At 42.2% G+C, this 27,202-nt stretch overlaps 1 protein-coding gene and 2 long non-coding RNA genes across 6 annotated transcripts in view; 1 reads left to right on the top strand and 2 right to left on the bottom strand.

The window, feature by feature from the left end:
• CDK6 (cyclin dependent kinase 6) overlaps nucleotides 1–27,202 on the top strand; it is a 248,447-nt gene that overhangs the window by 205,445 nt on the left and 15,800 nt on the right. The gene's annotated exons all lie outside the window — the stretch shown is intronic.
• On the bottom strand, nucleotides 231–27,202 carry LOC129658879 (uncharacterized). Of its 2 annotated transcripts, none has more exons than XR_008717555.1 (3): nucleotides 26,674–27,202; nucleotides 1,294–1,499; nucleotides 231–910 (listed from the first exon to the last, which is right to left on the bottom strand). It is a non-coding gene; the product is annotated as an uncharacterized LOC129658879 (long non-coding RNA). The 2 variants fall into 2 exon arrangements; XR_008717554.1 differs by lacking the exon at nucleotides 26,674–27,202 and adding an exon at nucleotides 1,671–2,037.
• Nucleotides 4,011–7,321, bottom strand: LOC129658880 (uncharacterized). The gene is made up of 3 exons (XR_008717556.1): nucleotides 7,184–7,321; nucleotides 6,434–6,485; nucleotides 4,011–4,100 (listed from the first exon to the last, which is right to left on the bottom strand). It is a non-coding gene; the product is annotated as an uncharacterized LOC129658880 (long non-coding RNA).

The following is a 27,202-nucleotide window of genomic DNA, read 5'->3' as shown; positions in this document are numbered from 1 at the left end:
AAACTGCTGAAGCCTGTGGGCCTAGAGCCTGTGCTCCACAACAGGAGAAGCCTGCAAGCTGCAGCTGGAGACTCGACCCCGATCCCGCAACCAGAGAAAGCCTGGGGCGATGAAGACCCAGCACAACCAAAGATAAATAAACATGAGTCGATATAGGTATGGATGTAACTGAACAAGATTCTGTATACCTATGGCAACACAACATTGTAAGTCCAATTTATTCCAATAAAACATTTTTTATTAAATAAAAAGAAACCCTACCACCTGTGCTAGCCCTGGAGTCTGCTATGTCAAGGTCAAGGATGAGGGGAAAAACCTCATTTCTCATGATGATGGGCTGGCATCAGGCACCTGTTATCAACACAGAACCTCCAAAAGGTCCTCTTCATTGGACTTGGATGCTGGGTCCTTAAGACCCTCGAACACCAGCAACCAGTGCAGTTTCCAGAGGTGACAGGGCAAAGTGCAGGTTGCACCCGCCCTCACTGCAACTGAGCAGGCTGCCCTCAGAAGCTCCATGGTCCCCATGGCAACTCTCACCAGCTGACGTAAGCCCCCAGCTAGCTGGAGCCGAGGTCTGTCTGCATATTCTCCGGATCCATATGCGATACCGATGGTTAAGGAGAACCAAGAAGGGGATATTCAGAGAAGCATCTTTGGATGCCAAAGATGAGAAATCATTAAAGCTGTAACCATGACATGGCTTTGCTTATATTTTCCTTTTTTGACTTCCGCCAGCTCACATGTTCTCAAGTGATGACAGTTGGGCTGATTGAGAGCCGTTAGTCAAATCCAGTAATAGTATTAATCTGTGGCTGGAAACGACTGTTAAAGAAAGTGCCAGGCTATTCAGTTGTGGTTTTTCTTCCAGCTTCCAGTCATGCCAACCTTCCAGTGGGAGGAATAGAGGCTGTGGTAAAGGAAACCGTTGATAAACGAAAGAAACCAGAAACTGTCACTACCCATAACAACGAAACAACAACAAAAAGATTACAGAAAAGAGGGGGAGACAAAGGAAATGGCACAGAGCAGTTTCAGCCTGCAGTCTGATGTGATCATCAGGCAGGAGGCTAGCGTGGTGCTGCCTCAGGCACTGACTCCAATTTTCCAGTGAGAACAGGAAGACTATAAGTACCAAGTAACAGTGCTGAGCAGGAAAGCTTTTCTTGAGGGAAGAGAAAGCCTGGAGTTTAACTGAAGCTATTTTTATCAGCTTCCTAACATGCTTCTCAGACCACGGATACACAAAGGAAGCTAGGAGTCCAGTCACCAAATTATGTCAAAAGAGCTTACCCCGTAATCCTCTTGACTGAATTCTCTAGAACAAATGGTTCATAATGTTGCACCATTGTTGAGTTTTCAAGAAACGCTTGTTGTAACTGAGAAGGTCTTTAGCAGTCAATGTCTTCTATTTGCTGTTTTTATTTTGAGAACTTTAGACTGGCAGCTCGCCATGTGTGTTCACCAAAGCTCAGAAATGGAGTTGTTGTTGGTTTTAACTTTAAAAAGTGAAAAAACACTGTCAGTAAATATGTATTCAGTGACCTGAAAAGTTAAATGGTTCTATAAAGGAACTGAAGGTATAACTTCCAGAGTAACATCGAGAAGAATCTGAACACTGTATGCCTGAAGCATTTTGCTGTCTCCCAACAAGAAAATAGCAGTTTTACCAGCTATTCTACCGCGTTTCCAGAGAAGGCGATGGCACCCCACTCCAGTACTCTTGCCTGGAAAATCCCATGGACGGAGGAGCCTGGTAGGCTGCAGTCCATGGGGTCGATAAGAGTCGGATACGACTGAGCGACTTCACTTTCACTTTTCACTTTCATGCATTGGAGAAGGAAATGGCAACCCACTCCAGTATTCTTGCCTGGAGAATCCCAGGGACGGCGGAGCCTGGTGGGCTGCTGTTTATGGGGTCACACAGGGTTAGACACGACTGAAGCGACTTAGCAGCAGCAGCAGCAGCAGCTACCATGTTTCACATATTATACCTTTTTTCCATTATTTATTATTCTTAGAATCAGGATGTACATTGGAATCAGTTGGTAGCACCTTAGATTTAATGAAAGGTGGTGCTAAGTCACTTCAGTTGTGTCCGACTCTTTGCAACCCCAGGGACTGTAGCCCGCCAGGCTCCTCTGTCCATGGGATTCTCCAGGCAAGAATACTGGAGTGGGTTGCCATGCCCTCCTCCAGGGGATCTTCCTGACCCAGGGATTGAACCCACATCTCTTACTTCTCCGGCATTGGCAGGTGGGTTCTTTACCACAAGCGCCACCTGGGAAGCCCTCATATATAATGTACAGTAATGATACTTATATTTATCATGTTGTACATTACATACTTAGTACTTAAGTATCTTATAACTGGAAGTTTGTACCTTTGACCACCTTCAGTCTACTTCCCACTCCACCTCAGCCCCACCCCTGCCTCTGGTAAGCCCAAATCTGAACTCTTTTTCTATGAATTTGTTTTTTGAGTATAATTGACTTGCAACACTATGTTAGTACCCGGTACACAGCACCATGACTTGTATGTCTCTGCGTTTCAAACTGGTCACCGTGATAAGTCTCGGTGCCATCTGTCCCCATACAAAGATATTATGTAACTGTTGACTGTATTCCCCACACTTTACATTTCATACCCCAGACTCCATGACTGAAAGTTTGTACCTTTTCATTTCTTTCATTTCATTTCTCTTTGTAGAGAGAGAAATGAAATTCCTCTGTTCCCCCAACCCCTATTCCTCTGGCAACTACCTGTTTATTCTCTGTATCTATGAGTTCATTTGTTCCACGTATAAGGGAAATCATATGTTATTTGTCTTACTCTTTCTGACTTATTTCACTGGGTATAATACCCTCTAGGTCCATTTATGTTGTAGCAAATGACAAGATTCCATCCTTTTTTTATGGCTGACTGATATTGCTGTGTGTGTGTGTACTGTAGCTATACTGTGTATGTCGACAACTTTTTTTATAGTGTCACTGTGGTTGTTGTGGACAGCTTCTTTATCCATTTTTCTATCAATGGACACGTAGGTTTGCCTCAATGTCTTGTTGTTCAGTCGCTAAGTTGTGTCCAGTTCTTTGTGACCCCATAGACTGCATCACTGCCAGGCTTCTCTGTCCTTCACCATCTCCCGGAGTTTGCTCAAACTCATGTCCATTGAGTCGGTGATGCCATCCAACCATCTCATCCTCTGTCGGCCCCTTCTCCTCCTGCCTTCAATCTTTTCCACCATGAGGGTCTTTTCCAGTGCATTGGCTCTTTGCATCAGGTGGCCAGGGTATTGGAGCTTCAGCATCAGTCCTTCCGATTGTAAATAATGCTACAATGAACATAAGCATACATATATTTTTTCAAATTGGTGTTCTCATTTTCTTCAGATGAATACCCAGAAGTGGGATAGTTGGAGCATATGCGTATTTTTAATTTACTAAGTAAGTGATGTTCCATAGAGCATTCAAGGAAGAGCCCAAAGAGCCTAAGGCTGAGAGTTGGTGTTGCCCTCGGGGCCGGCCAGTGGCAGGGTGGGACTGGGCGTGTCCGGCCCGGGCGGGCGGTCCACACAGGGCGTGCGGTCCTGCCGCCCGCCAGAGCCTGTGCCTCCACAGCAGGCCTCTGAGGCAAACCCCACATTTGCTCTGAAGCGTCCTTCTATCTGGGCATTGGCAGAACTCCCAAACAAGTGGGGAAAGGCACCAGGAAAGTTCATCCTCAGATGAGCGGATCAGTTAAACATCAGACAGTAGGACGTTGTTCCATGAGGGGCTGTGGGACCTGTGTGGCCGCGCTCCCCAGCCACGCCAGGCTCACCCTGCAGACACTTCTCTTGTGTCAAGGTCTTCCTGCTTTCAGGAACCCCATTTATCTTTTAACATAAATTGTTTGTTTTGAAAATAGTGCTGATGCTAATAAAATAATACAATAAGATAAAAACACCAAAGATATACTAAATGTACAGCATAACTTGGTAAATTAATAGAGCAGGGCAGGACTTCCTGGGTGCAGTGCTGAGGCCGTTGTGCTTCAGTGCAGGGGACACGGGTTCCAGCCCTGGTCGGGAAGCAGATCCCACCTGCCGTGCAGCACAACTTGGTACGACCCAAATAAAGAAATAAAGGTCTTCTTTTATTAAAAAAAGAATAGCAGTTCAGAAATGTCTTTAAGACTTTTTAGCATGCAAAACCAAAGGAATCTAAAGTGCATGTTAGTTTTGTGCTAAAGATACACAATTTGAAAGTACGTTTAATGAGCAAGGCATGCAGTGTGCACTACCAGGCTATACCAATATTTTATTTTAACTATATTAGATACTTCCATTTATAATGCATTAAAAGCCGTGTGTGTGTGTGTGTGTGCGCGCACGTACGCACGTGTTCAATCATGTCTGACTCTTTGCGACCCTGTTGACTGTAGCCTGCGAGGCTCCTCTGTCCATAGAATTTTCCAGGCAAGAATACTGGAGTGGGGTGCCATTTCCTTCTCCAGGGGATCTTCCTGACCCAAGGGATCAAACCCATGTCTCCCGCATCTCCCGCATTGCAGGCAGATGGTTTACTGCTGAGCCACTAGGAAAGCTGTTCTAAGCTTTAAATGGCTCTAATCAGTTAGCTGAGATGAACACAGTACAAGCTTTCAAGTTTTAAAATTTATTTTGAGCCTCACTTTTTTGAGTACTTTCTCAAAATATGGTAATCACCCTGTATTTGTACCACTGGGAGTGCTGTCTGCTGTTTATTACGGATTAATAGTAGATGTTAGACTTGATACTTGATCTAAGCCTCAGTTCCTCCTTTTAAAATGAGGATAATATTACGTACTTAGCAGAATGCTCTTAGAATTAAATGAGATACTACGTGTAGAATAGAGTAAAGCTGCCCCTGGCCTACCACATGTGCTTGGTAAGTTGCATCTGTAATTAATAGCCATCAGTGGTGAAGAAAAGTTAGCTACTCAACATATTTTAGGTGGCACTGGTTTTTATCTACATAATTTCTCTAACATAATGGTCTTAAGGCTAAGGTTTCTTTTATACTTTCTTAAAGTTCCTCTCAGAGTTTTAATTTGCCAAATGTCATCAGAAGCTTGTTGGTAGGTTGAAAGACTAAATTTCACTTTCCAGGAAAATGCATCCCTCAGTTACAGTACCAAGCCTACCAGTGATGATCAAGAAGTCCCAAAGGTCAATACATAATTATACTTTATAATCAGAAAGTAGACCTTTTGGACCAGACTATTTTCTGAACTGAGAACCAGTTTTTGAATAAATGTTCAGCCACAATTTAAATCTTGAATCTAGTTGGGAAGTGTGTAACACCTAATGTAACCTGCCAGCCCCTTTGACCACATAGCCTTAACTACATTAAAAAAAAAAATGCCTCCCAAAGTTTTTTAATATCGATATATTCATCTTTTCCTAAGACCATCAATTTAGAGATAGCAAAACATGACTGGACTCTTTTTTAACAACTTTTATTGTATTTTTCTTCTTAGAAAGTAATACATTAGCAAAATTTTAGAAAGTTTGATTTTGGAAAAAGCAGAGAAGCAAAAAAGGGAGGGTGAAAATTGCCCACAACCCATAGATAGAAAACATATCTTAAGATTTTCATTATCGGCTTCTTTGTAGTCTTTTTATATATATATATAAAATATATATATATTATATGCTATGAATATATTTTATATTATGTATACATTTGACCTATATTTCCAGGTTTTTTATATGTAATTTCAGTATATAAATTTACAGTAATTATTACTGTACATATTTTTTACCAGTTGTTTCATTTGTATGACTGACACAACTTTATGCCTATAATGTCCTTCTCTTATAATTGTAAAGTCAAGTGCATGGTGGATTGAGTCATACGTCTGTAGAGAATGTGTAATCCAATCAGATCCTGAATATGTTCATTTGTTTCATAAATAAGTACTGTGCACTGGGGCCAAAGGTTTCCCTAGATAACTCGTTTGTAACATATTTTTAATGTCCTGTGTTAGTTGCTCAGTAGTGTCCAGCTCTTTGCAATCCCGTGGACTGTAGGTCTCCAGGCTCCTCTGTCCTTGTAATTCTCCAGATAAGACTACTGAAGTGGGTAACCATTCCCTTCTCCAGGAGACCATCCCCACCCAGGAATCACACACTGGTCTCCTGCATTGCAGGCAGATTCTTTACTGTCCAAGCCGTCAGGGAAGCCCTTTAATGTTCTATGGTAGATTGCATTTAAATGTATGATATAATAGCATCAATAAGAAATTATGAATAACAGTGTTGATTCCAGCATTTGCACTTACCACATATCTGACTGTCTGTTTCAGTTACAAAACCCTCCTCTGAGTCCCAGCTTCCTCATCTGTAAAATGAGGGGAGTATTGCCTGTGCTTCAGGGTTGTTTGTAAGGATTAGAAAAATAGGTCTTACCTGTCGTTCCTATCCCATTTCATTAGGCAAAATTATCTGGCTTTGTTGGAAACTGAGAAGTAGAAATGCATAGAATTATTATCAGTGGTGAATATGCATAAGTATGGAAGTGTTTAAGCTCACCACTAATCAGCGGAATACACATTCTATTAACAGTTTATGAATGCACTTGGGGCTGGGGGGGAGGTTCATTTACTACTATATTGCTAGCATCCAGAACATCATCTGACACTCATTCTCTGAAGTATTCTCTGAAGGAAGGAATGAAGAAGTGAATGAACAAAATATCAAACGTTGAGCAAGTCATTGAATTTTGCAGGACCTCAGTTTCTTCATTAATATAAGAAAAAGACCATGTTTAAACTATGTTGATGGAAGTAGAAAGAGGAATACTCTAAAACTAGTCCAACTGCCATGGATACTGAATAAGAAAACACATTTTCTCTCCCTATTTGTCATTATCCTAACCATATCATCTTTAAGGTTTTCTGAGCCAGTGATATTCCTAAGTAGCACGGCAGAATATCATAGGTACGTTAAACTCAAAGACGGGGCCAAAACAAAAGCATTGAATTTTCTTTGCATACTTAGCCAGAATGAAACCAGACAAAGAAATGGCCAGCAGGGAAAGGGGCAGGGCAGAGGCTAGGATAGAAGGTAATACACTATGAAGCCAAAACAAGTGACTTTGTAGTACAAGAGTGTTTATTATATTTGCTACGTTTTTATTTTGAGGTATAGTTGACTTACGGTGTTGTTGGTTCCTGATGTATAGCTGCCTGACTCAGTTCTACATATGTATATTTTTCATCTTCTTTTCCACATGGTTTATTACAGGATGTTGAATGTAGTTCCCTGTGCTGTACGACAGGATCTTGATGTTTATCCATCGCGTGTGTAATAGTTTGCATCTGCTAGTCCCAAATTCCCAATGTATTTGCTGCTTGATTAATAGTATGACTTTAACCAAGCAGCTAATCTTACTTGCCAGCAGTTCTGATTCGTCCAGTTTGTTATTTCTGCAGCCCATCTGTGGTATCGAGTGGGACAGGAGCTGTGATGTGGATTCTTGAGCAGATGAGCAGAGGTTAAGTGGCCACCTGCCTACACTCAGTGATTTGTTAATCAGTTACAGAGCCTGTTAGGAGCTGGGTCTCTGGCTCCGGGGTTGTATTCCTTTTCCATTACACGTGGCTCAGTGCTTCTGTCTTGTTCTAAAGAAGACGCTACAGGGGACACAGCCCTGTCCTGCTCCTGAAACAGCATCGTTACCTGACAGGCTGGTCTGCGAGGAGGACCACTGTTACCTTTTTTAGAAGGCTGGGGTTTAATCTTTTTTTTTTCCCAAGAGGAAGTAGCCATAATGGTGCACCAAAAATAACGCCTTAACTGCTAAATTCTACTTAGTAGGTGGTTTCCCAGAGATGATCCAATGCAATGAGTCATCACTCCGAGCATATTAGCACATTATTTCTCTTTTTCACTAACCCCTGATGCTTTTGGTTACATATTTCTTAACCTTTAGAGCCTTTCTGGAAGGTTCATAGTCTTCATGCTATGAATATAAACTATCCCCACATGACCCTCTTTTTCTTCTGCTTCCACTTTTGAAATCGAAGGTAACCCCTGACTCAAGAGAACAGTCAGGATCATGACCTCAGATAAAAGAGCAACAGTTTTCTCCAGCTAGAAGTAGCTCTGTCTCACGCCCAGTAATAATCAAGAATGTAAATTAATATAAATAAATATGTGCGACCCAGATCAAGAAAACTATAGAACTTGATCGAGAGATACAAAAGATGTACCTCAATGTAGAGATTTGAATATTGGAAAGATACTACATTTTCCTGAATGAGAAGGTTGAATGTTCAAAAGGATGCAAGAACTTTCCAAATTAATTTATAGGTTTATGCAGCTTCCGTCAGAAGTCCAGTGGGATTTTCTAAAATATGTTTGGAAAAGCTACATTGATGAAAGTAGCCAAGAATTGTGTATGAAAAAAAAAGTTTAAAAGGAGACTTCTACCACCAATCAGTAAAATGTATGTGTTATGCAGCCAGAATAATAAAAACAATTTGGTTCCAGCAGAAGAAATGACAGACATTAATGGAACAGAATAGACAGCCCCCCAGAAAACTCCAATCCAGAAAGTGTTATAATTCATCATAAATCACAAATCCTGGGAGGCAGAATAGCTGGTTCAACAAATGAGGTACAGTAACTGACCAACTCACTGCAGGGGAAAATGGTAATCTGATTAGATTCTCTCTGTTCTTTACCACAGAGCAAGTAACAGATGGCTTAAAGATTTATATATTAAAAATGAAACTGTAAAAGTATAAAGAAGCTATAGATAATATGGATGCCTCTAAAATGGAGCTAGACTTTCAAAGCACTAAAAACAAAGAAAAATGTTAACATATTTGACTATATAAAAATTGAAAGCTTCTGTTCATCAAAAAAACAAAGATGCTGCAAAGTTTCAGAGCATATGGTAAACTTGGAGAAAATGTTTGCAAGGAGTATGACAAAGGCATAACATCCTTAATGAATAAAGGGCTCTAAAGGTTAATTGGGAAGCCACAGCACACTCCACTGTTACTGCACCACTTTCCTCTCACATTATATATTAATACATGTCAGAGTGTAGCATAGCTTTTGTAAACAGAATACCATTCAGATGACATGAGTGAAAGAAATTCAGATCTTATTTTCCATTCACATAGTCTTTGTTCAAAGGCAGTTGAAGGAAACGGCACATTATGCCATAAATACTTCAGGACGGTTTGTCCACATTGACACTTCCATTTCCTAAAACAAAACCCTCACTGGGCCACAGGGAGAAAAAAGGCGAGCTTTGTTAACCAGCTTTATTTCAACAAGCACATCCATATGGTAAGAACTTCCTCTGATGAGTCATCCACAGTTGTCAAACACCAACTTTCCTTTGTTTGACCCGAGCAGAAATAAAAGTCTGTGGAACTATAATACAAGAGTATGAATCATTTAATTGTGTTTTATTCCTATCTGAATTTGCATCCGTCACAAACCCACTGTGTCCACCATGAAAAATTGCATTCTTCAAATATCACTGAAAAAAAAAATCCTGCTCAAATGCTTCTGTTCTGTCTAGATAGTCTGTGAAATTACTAAGGAATGTTGTGGGCTTTGCTTCCTGTGCTAAATTGTTAAATTATCACACATTATTGGATTCCAACCAAAATATTCTGGATAGGAATATTATATTCATACAGGATACTAGTTGTCTTGACCATTTAGAAAGGAATAAAGGGAAAGGATTTGAACTGTTCCTTGTCGTAAAACAGCAACTCTAAAAGGGTAGGTAGAAATGTGTCTACAAATAATATTTTTTTAATATGCCCTTGATTCTTTTCTTCATAGAGGCTTGAATCATACTCAGTCTCAGCTTTGTTTTGACGGCCAACCACTGTCTTGTCTTTTTATTCTTGTTCAAACCAAGGACTGTACAGCCAGGATTCTGATCCTGGTCTGGAGTATGATGCCATCTAAGTTTGTTTGAAAGAGACCTTTAGAGATCCCATCTTAACTGCTTCCATATAAAAAGAGAAAAGAAATGATAGTTGATTTCTTCTAATTAGTTTGCTGTATTTTCCAATTTTTCTACAATACATGTATATTTCATAATCAGAAAAAAAAATTATTTTTAAAGTAGCTGCCCATCATTAAAAATATAAACGCAAAAAGTAAGCCTTTTTAAAAAATTCAACTGGCTCTGAGGTCAGCAGAAATTTATCCTGAGAAAAGAAATGCTAACTTTTGTTGACTGATCACATTAATTTCTCAGTACTAGAGACATATAAACCTCACTGACATCCTGTGGCCAGTGCCCATATTTGTATGCTAAGCAGATTTTTTTTTTTTTTTTTTTTTTTTAAGGAAAAAATGAGAAAATCGGTTTTCCACCATTTGGAGAGTATTTTTAACTAATGATTGAATCCAATTTGAGGATATTTTTGGATCATTTGTAATACTGTATGAGTGATACTTTTGGTTCCCTTTTGAGAAAAACTGCTTTTTTTTTTTTTTTAATAAGCCACTTCAACCAATAGACACACATCTCTTGCAGAAATTTTCTAGTGATTATGTTACCCCAAAATCAACATTAAAACTTGCAGCCTTGGATTATGCATCATTTTGCTGACAGCTGGCTGATGTCAGTATTAGAGTGTTTGCAACAGAGAGCATGTGCATATGAGCATAGAGGTAATCCTAATTATCTGCTCAGAGACACACCCACATGAGAGCCCATAAAACTCTCTTTGGCAGAAATTGTTGTGTCAAAGACAAGACCAGTGGATTCAAAGACTAAAAGGAAGAGTGGTTTGGAAAGCTACATTTTTCTTACCATAACTTTAAGTAATATTTGCTATTGGACTAGGTCACTGTTCAGTGGGCTTACTTTAAGCATTTTCTGCCTTAAGCTCATTATGTATTGCTTTGATGTCTGCCTATCAGACAGAGAAAACTTGACTCAGGCGGGCCGCCTTGGCTCACACAGGTAGTTTGCTTTCCGTGGTATATGTCGCTGATGAATCACAGCACCTCTCCCACTGCACCTAGGCTGTCGCTGTTTAGTCACTGTTAGTCCAAGTGTTAGTTGCTCAGTTGTATCTGACTCTTGGTGGCCCCATGCACTGTAGCCCTCCAGGCTCCTCTGTCCATGGAGTTCTCCAGGCAGGAATACTGGAGTGGGTTGCTATTTCCTTCTCCAGGGGATCACACCTGCATCTCCTGGATTGAAGGCAGACTCTCTACCGCTGAGACACCCAGAAAGCCCACTGCACCTAGGTAGCATTCCAGAGGCATTCTCAGCTGGGCTCACAGCCCGTTACGGTCATCAGTCACACTGGACAAGACGCATTCTCTTTGCCTGCCTAGATGTGCAGTAGCTCCATCCAGTCTCTACTGGTGGTCTCCTCTTTAGATTATGCAGGGCTTCCCTGGTGGCTCAGGTGGTGAAGAATCTGCCTGCAATTCAAGAGACCCAGCTTCGATCCCTGGGTTGGGGAGATCCCCCGGAGAAGGGAATGGCAACCCACTCAGTACTCTTGCCTGGAGAATCCCATGGACAAGGAGCCTGGATGGCTACAGGACTGAGAGACCAGCACTCAGATATGCACTTCCCTCAGCCAGTTAAGTTGACCAGGCAGATTAAACCACAGGCGATGCCCTTTCCCTGTGCGAGAGGTATACAGTTTTACAAAGTCTTTTGCTACAACAGAGTAATAGCAAATTGAATTTAGGTGTGAGGAGGGAGCTACTGAGTGTCTAGTCCCTTATTGTCTAGAAACAGTGAGTTACTAGGAAAACAAGAATGAACTTGTCTCTTTGGACCACCTTCATTCTTACTGTTTTGAGAGATCTCGTTTGATTGTTTACAAAAGACCTCTGAAATAACAAAGATACTTTTTTAAAAATTAGTCTTTTTTTTTCCCTTTTACTATAACTTCTTGTACTGGGTCTCCTGGGTAGGGTCACCAGCCACCCGGTTTGCCTGGGACAAAGAGGTTTCCCTGGATACAGGATCTTTAGTGCTAAAAGTGGAACCATCCTGGGCATACTGGGTCACTTGATCACCCTGTTTGTGGATGCCCCCCCACATGGCCAGTATTGAAGAACAGAGGTGCCAAGATTCCCACCCAACCAGCTCCCTCATGTAGGTTTTCTTTCTCTCCCAGGAAGGCAGAGGAATTGTGGGACAGAATGATTTTATTATGTGATATGATGAGGTTCTAGTTTGGGTAAGTCATGGTTCTAGTTCACATTTCTGCAGAGTGAAGGTAATTGGTAAGCCCTCGCATCTGGTCCCATCACTTCATGGGAAATAGATGGGGAAACAGTGGAAACAGTGTCAGACTTTATCTTTGGGGGCTCCAAAATCACTGCAGATGGTGATTGCAGCGAGGAAATTAAAAGACGCTTATTCCTTGGAAGGAAAGTTATGACCAACCTAGAAAGCATGTTAAAAAGCAGAGACATTACTTTGCCAACAAAGGTCCGTCTAGTCAAGGCTATGGTTTTTCCAGTGGTCATGTATGGATGTGAAAGTTGGACTGTGAAGAAAGCTGAGCGCCGAAGAGTTGATGCTTTTGAACTGTGGTGTTGGAGAAGACTCTTGAGAGTCCCTTGGACTGCAAGGAGATCCAACCAGTCCATTCTAAAGGAGATCAGTCCTGGATGTTCATTGGAAGGACTGATGTTGAAGCTGAAACTCCAATACTTTGGCCACCTGATGCAAAGAAGTGACTCATTTGAAAAGACCCTGATGCTGGGAAGGATTGAGGGTAGGAGGAGAAGGGGAAGACAGAGGAGATGGTTGGATGGCATCACCGACTCGATGGACCTGAGTTTGGGTAAACTCCAGGAGTTGGTGATGGACAGAGAGGCCTGGCGTGCTGCGGTTCATGGGGTCGCAAAGAGTCAGACATGACTGAGCGACTGAACTGACTGAGCCCAGTTAGTAATTAAAGCCTGGTAGACTACAGTCTATGGGGTAGCAAGAGTCAGACATGACTTAGCAACTAAACCATCACCAATCAGTCTCTGGCACTGCTTTTGCCAAGTGTTCCTGGTAATCTCTGATAATCCTTTCTGTGTCTCCACATGCCACCAATCACCCTTGCCCCAAATGATCTTCCAGCATGTCGTCATTAAAGTTTTTCAATACCAAGCCCAACTTAAAATACATTGCATATTACAGCTCGAATTTCCATAAGGGAGGAAGAGAATTACACAGGCTCTGTAGTTATATGAAGAGACAGAAGACCGCCTTCCCCAGGGCATTGAACCTGAGATGTCTGACTATAAAAGCAGGTTATCATTCATGGTGAGAGAGGTGATTCCATGGGAAGTCCCAGATCTTGGACTTGCCTCCAGGTTCCTAGTAATTAGTAATACTAATACAAACGTTTTACCCTTGCAAGTTAGCACATCTCAGCTTTGACTCAGACCTCTTTTCCTGGTTCTCAAGCTTTGTTTCAAATGCAAAGTTGTAGTAGTGCTTGCTAGTTGTCTGACTTTAGGTTAGACTGAGGATGAAAATGCAGTAATGCAGGGAGTAGCCTAGCCTTTAGAAATGCTCAGTTACCTGATCATTTCTTTCCTGCCTTAAGAACTCCCCTGATGGACTTCCTGGTGGTCCAGTGGTTAAGAATCCACCTGCCAATGCAGGGGACTTGGGTTCAGTCCCTGGTCTGGGAAGATCCCACATGCCACAAGGCAACTGAGCTCACGTACTGCCACCACTGGAGCCCACATGCCTTAGAGCCCATGCTCTGCAACAAGGGAGGCCACCACAATGAGAAACCCACGCACTGCAACTCGAGAGCAGCACGTGCTCTCCGCAACTAGAGAAAGCCCGTGCGCAGCATCCAAGATCCAGTGCCACTAAAAATAAATAAATAATCAATTGTTTTTTTAAAAAAAACCTTCCCTGATGAGCAGAGTGATTAGACAGCAAGAGATAAGGGAGGCACCAGGTGAGTAACTAACATGTTATTTGGCAAGAAAAATTCTTGGAAATTACATGAAATAAATACTTGAATCCCAGACACAGAATGAGACAAATTTTGTCTCTTGTTCCTGTCGGACCAAAACATGCCAGCCCAGCCTTCTAATTTTAAAGGTAGGAGAGGTGTTGTATTTAATAACCTGAGGAAGGAAGTCTTATGGACTGAATGTTTGTGTCCCTTTCAAAATTCAGATGTTTAAGCTCTAACCCCTAATTTGATGTGATTTGGAGATGGGGCCTTTAGGAGTTAATTAGAGTTAGATGAGGTCATGAGGGTGAAGCACCCATGAGGAGATTAGTGCCCTTCTAAAAAGAGACACCAGAGAACTTGCTCTCTCTCTCTCCATCAAATGAGTAATGCAATGAGAAAGTGGTCTGCAAACCAGGAAGAGGGTCCTCATCAGAAATCGATCATGTTGGCACTTTCTTCTAGGACTTCTCAGTCTCCAGAGCTGCAGGTTATCAACTTCAGTCATTTAAGCCACCCAGCCTACAATTTTGTTATATCAGCCCAAGTACCCTAAGACTAGGAGAAGAGAAAGACAATTCTTTCATTAAATAAGTGTATATGAGAAATAATAGTTTCTGGCAAGTGATAGATACTCAACATTTGTTCAGATGATTAGAAGTGACTTTTTTACATCTTAATAACTGCTTAGGCTTTCTTAGTCATGTATAAAATTGACTAAGTCAGTAAAAATATTAATTCGTAAGTTTTGTAATGTTTCAGAAATCTCAAGTGTTTGGGTGAGCTCTAGTTTAATTGGCCATTTTGAATCGAAAACCATTGGAGTTTTCCTCTCTCTCTCCCCCTCTCTTTTTCTCTCAAGGAAGTTACTCACAGTCCACTAAATATGAGCCCTCTGTGGAGAAATAAATTATTCACAGCTGGTAACTAGTGAAAATGAATTCAGCTATTTACTTTTAAGGAAATGACCAGGCTGAGTGTCCCCTGCTGTGCACAGAAATGGCAGCACCCTGTAGCTTGTGTTCATCTGGTTTTTGCTGTCAGGAGCACCTCCCTTACCGACACAACTTCATCTCAGCTTCTTTTTGCCCCAGTCCTTCCTTTTTTATTACTTGGCCTTTCCTTTCTTTTTTTTTTTTTTTCTCCCTCCAGCCCTTCTTCCTCTCTGGGCTGGCTTTCTTCAAGCTCCTCTTCCCCCTCCACACCCTCGTTAATCCCTCACTCTCTGTTTCGCCTTTGCTTCCCTTTCTGCACTTTCCCCTTTCTTTGTCTTCCAAGGAGCCCATCCCTGTCCTGCATGCCTTGATGAAGTAAGCCCGCTAGGGCAAAAGTTCTCCCCCCACAGGCCTCTGCTGCTTCTCTGCTGGTTTTGGCAGGCCGCATGGTTTTTAAATACCCACTGTTTGCAGATACTGCCTAGCCCCACAGAGCAGGTAAAGCATAAATGGATACAGCGGTAGAAATCAAATCTGGTTTCGGCTCTGACTGTGTATACATCTATTCACACATACGTATCTGTGCAAACACACATGCTCACACTTGAATTACCCAGAGATGAACCAAGGAAGTGAATTTGGAGACGTGCGAGACTGCACCTTATGGAAAGACTAGAGAGGAAAGCCTTCTTGATAGAAGAAACAGTAACCATTCAGTATGTATTTAATGAGTGCCAATTATGGACAGAAAGTTATGTGCCCTAGATATAGAAGCAAGTAGAGGTTGATCCTGTCCTCGGGGAGCTTCTGGTTTGGCTATAGAGACCAACAAGTAAATGAGGTAGAAGTGGTTAGCCCAGGAGTGGGGAATGAAGAAGTGAGATGAACAGATTAAGTACGTGCAATATATAGCAAGTATATGGCAAGCCATGTTGGGGACTTTTCCTACGGATTTTAAAAAATAACTGATGCTCAGGACTTCACTGGTGGTCCAGCGGCTAAGACTCAACATTCCAATATAGGGTGCCCAGGTTCAATACAGAGAAGGCAGTGGCACCCCACTCCAGTATTCTTGCCTGGAAAATCCCATGGACGGAGGAGCCTGTTAGGCTGCAGTCCATGGGGTCTCTAGGAGTCGGACATGAATGAGCGACTTCACTTTCACTTTTCACTTTCATGCATTGGGGAAGGAAATGGCAACCCACTCCAGTGTTCTTGCCTGGAGGATCCCAGGGATGGGGGAGCCTGGTGGGCTGCCGTCTATGGGGTCACACAGAGTTGGACACAACTGAAGCGACTTAGCAGCAGCAGCAGGTTCGATGTCTGATCAGAGGACTAACTCCCACAGGCCAAAATAAGACCCAGCACAGTCAAATAAAAATAAATGTAAAAAATGTTTAAGTAGCTGATGCTCATGAAATAAGGCTTACCACGTGGCTCAGTGGTAAAGAATCCACCTACCAAGCAGGAGACATGGGTACAGTCCCTGGTTCGGGAAGATCCCCTGGAGAAGGAAATGGCAGCCCACTCCAGTATTCTTGCCTGAAAAATCCCATGGACAAAGGAGCCTGGTGGACTGTAGTCCACGGGGTTGCAAAGAGTCAGACATGACTGAGTGACCGAGCACATACACATGCTCATAAATGCTTAGTACAAAATAATAGAAAAATGCAGGGGCGAAAAATCACCTGTAATATCACCATCCATAGGAAAGCATTAGATAGTTTTCTGAGTGTGTTTTTTAATCCATAGACATTTGGGGGGTTTATTATATAACCCTAATCTGATAAATCAGGTATTTGGGGAGATTCAGATACTAGTAGGTTATTCAGAACTTCTAAAGCACTTCTCTCCAAATGAGTACATGATTGAATATATGGGAGAAGAAATGTCTATCACTGAACTTTAATACCATGTACTTTCCATATATTTAGCCCTAAAGCAGTTTTCTTAGCAGTTTTTCTTTTTCGGTCCTGAATCTGTAATGTTTGCTTGGAAATATAATTTAACCACTTTTTAAAAACAGCTTTATTGACCTATAACTCACATACCATGCAGTTCACCAATAGCAATTTTATAGTTCAGTGGTTTTTAGTGCAGGGTATCCAGAGAGCTGAGCAGGTGTTGCAGCAGTGAGTGTTGGGAGGATCTTCATCACCCTAAAAAGAAGCCCCATGCTTATTAGCAGTCGCTTCTCATTTCCCCACGAGGCCCTGTCCTAGGCAACCACTGGTCTACTTTCTGACTCTCTAGATGTGTCTCTTCTATATAAATGGAATCACACAGCACGTTGTATTTCGTGACTCACTTCTTTTATTCGGCATCATGTTTTCAAGGATCAGCCACATTATAGCAGCATTTCATTCCTTTTTATGACTGAATGATACTCCAGTGTATGGCAGTATCACATTCTGTTTAGCCCTTTATCAGTTGATGGACATCTGGGTACTTTCTTCCTTTTGGATATTATGAATATGAATATGCTTTGTACATTCATGTACAATTTTTTGTAAGGACATTTCAGTACTCTTGGGTGTATGTCTAGGTGTCATTTTTAACTTCACTGATAACAGCTTTAGAACTGAACATGAGTTACAAGTATAAAAGAGCAGACATTCTTCTGGGTAATATTTTCCGAAAGGTCATTTTATGAACGTGGAAAATTCCTCTACTAGTCAAGAAAAATAGCAGTTAAAGCATAACTGCAGGTCAAATGCAGGTTACAGAGGTATTCTATAGGGTGATCCATGACACGCTCATCTTTTTAGTACAATGAAAGTATTGTAACCAAATGAAATCTTTGATCTTCCATTATGCATGAATCATTTCCTTCCTATAACAGACATATCACCATACATGTCTTGTCTGCTAGAAAACATATCCTACTTCTAAACATTACTTTGCACCGTCCATTGAGATTATGAATAATATTTACATGTTCTTTTAGTTGTTTGTTTTAAAAGGCATGTAGTCTGAAACTCGCTCCCCTTTTGTAATTTGACCCAAGAAAATTCACTTCACTGATAATGGTGAGCAAGTTTTTTGCTAAACTTACATTCAGAAGAGGAAAGGATATTGCCAATTCAAAATGAGTTAATCTTCACTAGGAAAATTTGACATTCGCTTTTTATTTTCTTGATGATAAAAGTGTTCAGCGTTATAACAGATGTGCCTGCTAAGTCGCTTTAGTCATGTCCGACTCTTTGCGACCCCAGGGACTGTAGCCCGCCAGGCTCCTCTGTCCATGGGATTCTCCAGGCAAGAATACTGGAGTGGGCTGCCATTTCCTTCTCCAGGGGACCTTCCCGACCCAGAGATCCAACCCGTGTCTCTTGCGTCTCCTGCACTGGGAGGCAGGTTCTTTACCACTAGTACCACCTGGAAGCCCCTTTACAGATGTAGAGAATGTATAGTGACTCCAGAGGAAGGACTGTTAGGTTTGACTTGAGCAACCACCACACTGACAGACGTCCTCTTCCTTTCTTACACATCATGCTAAACGTTTTACCCTATCATCGGTGAGTAATAGTGGCCAGAGCAAGGAACATCTACCATATATAAGTGTGAGAAAGCTGTGTATTTAGCTGCTCTTCATTATGGGTCTTCTATAAGCTGGACATTTTTACAGATGAAGCAACCAAGGTTTAAAGAGGCTCAATGACTTTCCTAAGGCCTTACAGGGAGAAGTGGCTGAGTAGGGGTTCACACCCAAAACAGTCTATCACCAAAGTCTATGCCCTTTCCCCAGTCAGCATATATTCTGAGAAATCAACATGGTAAAGGGCTGGGGGGAGTATTAAGGCTTGCATGTGTGCATGTTGAGTCGTGTCCAACTTTGCGACCCCATGGGCTTCCTCTGTCCATGGGGATTCTCCAGGCAAGAACCCGGAGTGGATTACCATGCCCTCCTCAAGGGGCTCTTCCTGACTCAGGGATCAAACTCTCATCTCTTAGGTCTCCTGCACTGGCAAGGCAGGTTCTTTACCACTAGCACCACTTGGAAGCCCATGTTAAGGCTTAACCTCTCACAAATTTAAGAAAGCCTTAGAGAAATCCTTGGTTTAAAAAAAAAACCCAAGGTCTACATTTATTTTGGCACAACGGTGATATGAAAAGGAAAATGACTTTGCTATGGTTTGAAATGAATGCAATTTGCCATTGTATTTTGTAGTAATCTCCCTTTGGTTAGGAAAAAGAGAAAAAAAATTATATGTATAAATGAAAATGTATGCCTTTCATAGAATTTATTTTATCAGTATTAACTATTATCAAGTATAATGATGAAGAAAGATATTCAAATACTCGGAAATCATGTAAAATCCTCTTTTATAAAAACATAGCCATGTTCAGTTTCAGATGTTTTCCTCCAGATATTACGTATCTTGTCAAATAAGTTGGCTTCAAACAGTAGCATGGGCAAAGTCCTTCTGGAAGTTTATCTGGGAATTCAAAATAGAAGGAGGCTCAGGGGCATGAGAAACAGAAGGAGAGTTTATGCAATAGACCATAAAATTTCCAAAGACTGGAGAAAATCTTTTGGAGAAAAAGGAGACTCATAAACGAGAGGAAGAGAAAAGGGATGAAGGCATAAAATTGGAAATGGATTCATAAAACTTAGATTGAACAAAGGTCCTTAAATAACATTTCCACTGTTCCCCAACCACTTGGTTAAACTACTGAAAAGTATTATGACTAGCAATCCCACTACTGGTCAGATACCCAGAGCAAACCCTAATTCAAAAACATACATGTACCCCAGTGTTCACAGGAGCACTCTTTACATTAGCCAAGACACAGAAGCAACCTAACTGTCCATCGACATAGAAATGGATGAAGAAGATGTGGTACATATATACAATGGAATATTACTCAGCCATTAAAAGGAACTGTAGGTTTTTATATAGTAAAAAGTGTAAAAGTTACCTTAAGTGATGTTCTGTATAATAAAAGGATTTTTTAACATGTTAATCCAGTAAAGCAATTGCACTCATTATTTTCAGACGTTTTTGGTAATAATAATCTTTCTATTTCATTAATTAACCTCCCACCCCAAAATATGTATATAGGAATTCTTTTTAAAAATATAAAGACAGGCTTCAGATTTCCTACCTTCAACAGAATATCTCTGTTGATAACTATGTTTTTAAGTAATTAGTCCAAAATAATTCATATGTCACCTGAGAGTCTTATGTCCAAAACCGGACAAAATAGGATAGCTTTGTGGGTCTCTCCCTGCTCCCACAGTGATTTTTTTTTTTACTGTATGATTAACTTTAAAAAAAAACTATTTGTCTAATTTATTTATATAGCTGTGCTGGGTCTTAAGTTGTAACATTCAAACTCTTAGTTGTGGCATATGGGATCTAGTTCCCTAAGCAGGGATCAAGCCCAGTCCCCCTGCATTGGGAGAGTGGAGTCTTAGCCACTGGACCACCAGGGAAGTCCCCGTATGATTTTATCTTTGATGAGGCTCTGTCTCATGAATATAAGAGAGCATTCCTTTTCCATTTTCATTCTTCAAGGGGAGCCTCTATAAGTACACACTATTTCCACTAGGATTTCCACAAGAGGTAGATTCTCAGGCAGTGGGAAGAAACAGCGTTTAACATTCCTGTGGCCCTCCTCAGGTTGTCTCTATCTGCCCACCTCTGTCTTAGTCTCAGTCTCTCAGTCTTTCTGTGTCTTTTATTCTCCCCTGTCTTGCTCCTTCAACCCTTTACTTCCTTCCCGCTTGACTCTAGTTTATGGTAATAAAGAACCAACCAAGTCTGACTCATACATGTATGTGTGTTAGCAATTGTTCAAGGCAGTAATCACTAAACCAAAGATTATGTTCATATTTGTCCACCTAAAATATGCCATAAATTATATGAATTGAAGCCTATTTATCTCAGCTAATCTGAAGGAGGAAGAAATATTCAAAATAATCTCGATGAAAGTATCAGTCCTATATGTTTCTTCAGTTCGTGGTGCATGCATACTGAATACGGCTGAGACTTCTTACCAAAGAGCCTTATTTAAAGATAGAATAAGGTCCTTGTTAGTCGCTCAGTCATGTCTGACTCCTTGAGAACCCATGGACTGAAGTCCACCAGGCTCCTCTGTCCATGGGCTTATCCAGGCAGGAATACTGGAGTGTTGCCATTCCCTTCTCCAGGGGATCTTCTCGACCCAAGGATTGAACCTGGGTCTCCTGCATTGCAGACGGATTCTTTACCATCTGAGCCACCAGGGAAGCACCAGGGAAAGTCCTCAGGGAGATCTTATTCTCACATCTCCATATGCCACCGTAGCACAGCCAGGAGTTCATCATGATGAAAAGTTTCATCTCTTCTCTAAACCCATTGTCTTTCTCCACGATCCTGATGTACATAGCATCCTTTATCATAAAACCAGCTCATACAGACTATTCCAAATTTTCAGCCAAAAACTGAATAGATGATTTTAAGAATTTGATCACATGACCAACCTCTTGGCCAGCTGAGAGTACCAGTTCCAGTTAGGCCTAACGCCCCTTCTCTTGCCTTGTGACTATTTCTTTGCATCTGAAGATCCATAGATCCAATTTATAGAAGCTAAATTGCCAGCAGTCAGAGTCAGTCGCTCCGTGTAACTCAAGCCAACCCACATCTGCTGCAAAGACAAGTTAATAGACCTCAGAATCACACACCAAGACTTCCTAAGGTGGCAAGGGCAATTTGAGTTCTACACCGTTTTGTAGCCCCTGAGCTTCTAGTATGCCCTGGCATGTTTTTCTGAGTACTCACAGAAGATTGGTTATGATCCAGCCCTTCTGCTTGCTACCCTCATTAAAGGAAGCCAAAGTGATGAGCCAGTCCTAACGCAACAATGCAGGGCACTTTTCACTTCATGGGCCAAGTCCAACCAATAGAGATAAGACTACAAGTTCTTACAATATGGTAGACGACCTGACTTGAAAGTCCTCTGTTAAAACACGTAGCAAATGTAAGATAAGATAGAGCAAGCTCAAGTACATAGTGGAACCAGCAAAAAAAAAAAAAAAAAGTTAGAATATTGCCAAGGGACAAAAACAAGAGGCGAGCTGAGAACCAAAACAGCGAGGCCAAGAGCCACTACCGTTCCAGCCGAGCTTCAGGCTGAGCTCTCGGAACCCACCCCTACGAAGGAGATGTTCTTACGCCTTTGCCTGAAAACATCCATTCAAGTTGATCTGCTTTGTTTGTTTCCCAATAGCTATGCCAACATACTTATTTTAAACTGCTCCATAATCCTCACAAGTAATTTCACTCATGCTTGTGGATACCAATCTTTTTCATGAAGGGTGAGGGGCTTGGCATGTTGACATAGCAACTTAACCAGCTCAGCAGATTAGACTGATGCTCCCGGTGCCTCTGAGCTTGCTGACCTGGCACCCTAACCTCTCCAGCCATCTCAGATACTTACTTAACGAGGAGAGGACTTTTGTTCCTGTTCCCAAACCTAATGCCAGCCATACTTAGCTTTATATATTTATACTTTTGTTTGTTTCCAAAGAATTAAAAGATGATGTATCCACGAAGATGTGTGAGCTAAACAGCTATAAAAGATTGGGCTATAGGAAGAATTTAAAGATCTAGAAGGGCCATCAGTCAGTACGTTTTTATGAAGAGGATAGAAAGCCTTGATCTGATGAATTGTTTTGTTCCTTGTTCAGGTAGAGCAAGAATTTAAAGATAGTTGGACGCTTGCAAAGCAATGTAAGAATCCCATAGACAGACTTCCCTGGTAATCTAAAAATCCACCTGCCAATGCAGGGGACATGGGTTCAATCCCTGGTCCAGGACGATTCCACATGCCAAGGGGCAACTAAACCCTCACGCCACAAGTACTGCATGAGTCCACGTGCCCTAGAGCCCAAGCTCCACAACAAGAGAAGCCCCCACAGTGAGAAGCCCCCAACTACTGCGTGAGTCCATGTGCCCTAGAGCCCGAGCTCCACAAGAGAAGCCCGCATAGTGAGAAGCCCCCAACTACTGCGTGAGTCCACGTGCCCTAGAGCCCGAGCTCCACAAGAGAAGCCGCACAGTGAGAAGCCCCCAACTACTGCGTGAGTCCACGTGCCCTAGAGCCCGAGCTCCACAAGAGAAGCTCCCACAGTGAGAAGCCCCCAGCTACTGCGTGAGTCCACGTGCCCTAGAGCCCGAGCTCCACAAGAGAAGCCGCACAGTGAGAAGCCCCCAACTACTGCGTGAGTCCACGTGCCCTAGAGCCCGAGCTCCACAAGAGAAGCCCGCACAGTGAGAAGCCCCCAACTACTGCGTGAGTCCACGTGCCCTAGAGCCCGAGCTCCACAAGAGAAGCTCCCACAGTGAGAAGCCCTTGCACTGCAAGTAGAGAAAGCCAATGTGCAGCAACAAAGACCCAGCACAGCCATTAATAAACAAACAAATAATCCTTTATAAAAACCTGTAGGCACTCACTTACAAGACATCAGGTTCTCTACAAAGTGCTCATCAAGGGCCCCTGTGCTGCTTCACCCCAGAGGCTCAGCTAAAGTGACTGTCTGTGATTGCAGAGAACATAAGTAACCAAAATCAAAACACAGTAATGAAGCATTCGGGCTTTGGGGCAGAGCAGACCTGGTTTAAAATTTTAAGTCTGCAATTTGTTATAAGTGCTTAGGTAAGTCATGAAACTTCTCCAGTCCTCAGTTTCCTCATCAGAAAATAGGGATGATAGTAATACTGTCTTGCTCCTGAAGTTTTTGTGAGAATTAAATGAGATGTTGTTAGGGCAGCCCATGGCACTATGTCAGATACGACACCGGTACTGTATAAATCATAGCTGTTAAGAGTCCATTATTGAGCTTTTCAGAAACTTTCACTTCTCACCTTGCTATCTTGTAATACCTCTCTGGATGTCTCTTAGAACCCAACCCCATAACTTCTTTAATGTTTATTTATTTGGCAGTGCCAGGTCTTAGTTGCAGGATGTGGGATTTTTAGTTGCGGGAAGCAAACTCTTTGTTGCGGCATGTGGAATCTAATTCCCTAACTAGGGATCGAACCCAGGCCCACTGCCCTAGGAGCATGGCGTCTCAGTCACTGGGCGACCAGGGAATCCCGCCAACTCCAAAATTCTTTACTAATTTGGCTGCGTTAGTGATGTCTGTGTTAGTTCGCTAGGGTTGCTGCAACAAAATGCTGAAGACTTGCGTGGCTTCAACGACAGAAGTTTGTTTTCTGACAGTTCTGGAGGCTGAAAGCCCAGGATCAAGGTGTCAGACAATTGGGTTTCTCTGTGAGCGCTCTCCTTGGCTCACCTTCTGCTGTGTGCTCATGTTATCACTTCTCTGTGGGCATGTGTGCCTCTGGATTCCTCATCTCAGAAGGACTCCACTCAGGCCGGATTGGAGCCCATCCTTGTGACCTCATTTGAACTTACCTATCACTTTAAATTGGACTTCCCTGGTGGCTCAGATGGTGAAGAATCCGCCTGCAATGCAGGAGACCCGGGTTCAATGCCTGGGTCAGGAAGATCCCATGGAGAAGGAATGGCAACCTACTGCAGTATTCTTACCTGGAAAGCTCCGTGGACAGAGGAGCTTGGCAGACCACTGTCCATGGGGTCACAAAGAGTCAGACACAACTGAGTGACACTTTAAAGACTATATCTAAATACAGTCTCATTCTGAGGCACTGGGGTTGGGCTTCACCATGAATTGGGGGTCGGAGGGGAGCGAACACTATCTAACCCATGACGTCACAAATAAATTATCTTCCACTGCATTTGAAAATAACCATTTTTGAGAATTCACTAGTGCCCAGTGGTTAGGGCTCCACATGTCCACAGAAGGGGCCACCAGTTTGATCCCTGGTCTGGGAATTAAGATCCTGCAAGCTGTGGTGTGGCTAAAAATAAAACAAACGAAAAGAATGATTTTCAAGAACAATGGCCTGGATGGAAAGGATGGTTGAGGAATTTTAAGGTGTCTTCTAGCTACTAAACTGCAGTGATTTTGCAGGGGTCTCCATATATAGCTTATATAGCAAGTTAATTTATTGTCTGCAAAAATATTTAAGAGGTCCAGTTTAAGGCCTTATAATTGATGTGTAATATTTTTAAAATATCTCTGATAATAGGCAGCACGTATTTTTAAAAACACATGGCTGTTGAAAAATACCTTTTGGTGTCGTTCATTGAACCAGGAGTTAGGGAACTTTTACGTGTGTACCATAGGATATGTAAAATAAGATGTGTATTAACTGGACACCAGTTCAGGTAAAGCATTAGGTCAAAGGTTAGGGGACAAACCTAGAAAACTCCCTGCTCTCTGCTTAAGAAAGTGCCAGAACTGTCCCCAAGTGAGTTCACTTGTCCCCAGCTGAGTTGTCAGTTAAATGCTCGGTAATGAGATAATAAGGCTTGCGTGTTCACGATTGCCTCTGAAGCCCAGAGTTAGGATTTTGAACTTGTGATAGTTAGCTGGCATAAAACTGGGAGAAAGGGATGTGGTATAATCAGAAAAAACAGCCCCATAGGTAGCTCACTGCAGCATTCCAGACAAGTGGAAGGAGAGAGACCGATGAGGAAGTACTGTGATCGCAGAGTGATGTTAAGGAAAGGCGCTCCACCAGAAAACTAACTTACAGTTACCAAAGGGAAAAGTGAGGAGGAAGGGATACATCAGGAGTATGCGGTTAGCAGATACAAGCGACTATACATAAAGTAGATGTGGACCTACTGTATACCACAGGGAACTATAGTCAATATCTTGTAATAACCTATAATGGAAAATAATTTAAAACATGTTTATATACATGCTGGGCTTCCCCAGTTGCTCAGCAAGAAAGAGCCCACCTGCACACTGTTTACAATAGCTAGGACATGGAAGCAACCTAGATGTCCATCAGCAGACCAATGGATAAGGATGTTGTGGTACATATGCACAATGGAATATCACTCAGCTATAAAAAAGAACATATTTGAGTCGGTTCTAATGAGGTGGATGAAACTGGAGCCTATTATACTGAGTGAAGTAAGTCAGAAACAGAAACACCAATACAGTATATTAATGCATATATATGGAATTTAGGAAGACAGTAACATCGACCGTATATGCAAGACAGCAAAAGAGACACAGATGTAAAGAACAGACTTTTGGACTATATGGGAGAAGGCAAGGGTGGGATGATTTGAGAGAATAGCATTGAAACGTGTATATTACCATATGTGAAATAGATGACCAGTGCAAGTTTGATCCATGAGCAGGGCACTCAAAGCCGGTGCTCTGGGACAGCACAGAGGGATGGAGTAGGGAAGGGAAGTGGGAGTGGGGTTCAGGATGGGGGGACACAGGCGCACCCATGTGTGATTCATGTCAGTGTATGGCAAAAACCACCACAACATTGTCAAGAAATTATCCTCCAATTAAAATAAATAAATGAAATTTTAAAAAAAGAATCTGCCTGCAATGCAGGAGACCCGGGCTCGATCCCTGGGTTGGGAAGATCCCTGGGTTGGGAAGATCCCCTGGAGAAGGAAATGGCAACCCACTCCAGTATTTTTACCTGGAGAATCCTACGGACAGAGGAGCCTGGAGGGCTACAGTCCTTGGGGTCACAGAAGGTCAGGCATGACTGAAGCAACTGGGCATGCACGCATGCACACATACATGCGTTCATACATATATAGAGAGAGAGTTGGAAAACTTTGTTGTACGCTTGAGACTAATATTAAAAATCAACTATACTTCAGTTACAGAAAAAGGAAGGGTGCTCTGAGAAGGATCTGACCAAGAGTAATTTCAAAGAATTCCACATACCTCTGGTTTGAGACTAAGATAGTGATGGGTTCCATCCGATCCCAAAGTTAAACAGGACTTTGAAGCCAGGGCCTGTATATGCTGGTGGCAGTGTTGTTACAGTGACTAAGACTAGGATTCTCAGGATGGGGTTCCCTGGTGGCCCAGTGGTTAAGAATCCGCCTGCCAAGCCAGGGGATATGGGTTCAATCCCTGGTCCGGGAAGCTCCCACATGCCACAGAGCAGCTAAGCCTGTGCACTTCAGCTGCTGAGCACACGTGCTGCAAGTACTGAAGCCCTCTCACCCTAGAGCCCATGCTCCACAACAAGAGAAGCCTGAGCACCGCAACTAGAGAGGGGCCCCCGCTCACCGCAGCTAGAGAAAGCCCGCACGCATTAACAAAGACCCAGCACAACCAAAACTAAAAATAAACAAGTAAAAAATTAAAAAGAAAAAAGGATACCCAGCATGGGAGTGAGACACCACCAGATATTCCGGAGCAATCCTTACCGTAAGGAGAATGCAAGAAAAACCTTCATTTACGAAAG

The sequence above is a fragment of the Bubalus kerabau genome, chromosome 8, assembly GCF_029407905.1.
Source record: "Bubalus kerabau isolate K-KA32 ecotype Philippines breed swamp buffalo chromosome 8, PCC_UOA_SB_1v2, whole genome shotgun sequence".
NCBI lineage: Eukaryota > Metazoa > Chordata > Mammalia > Artiodactyla > Bovidae > Bubalus > Bubalus kerabau.
This window is presented reverse-complemented; position numbering and strand designations above follow the sequence as displayed.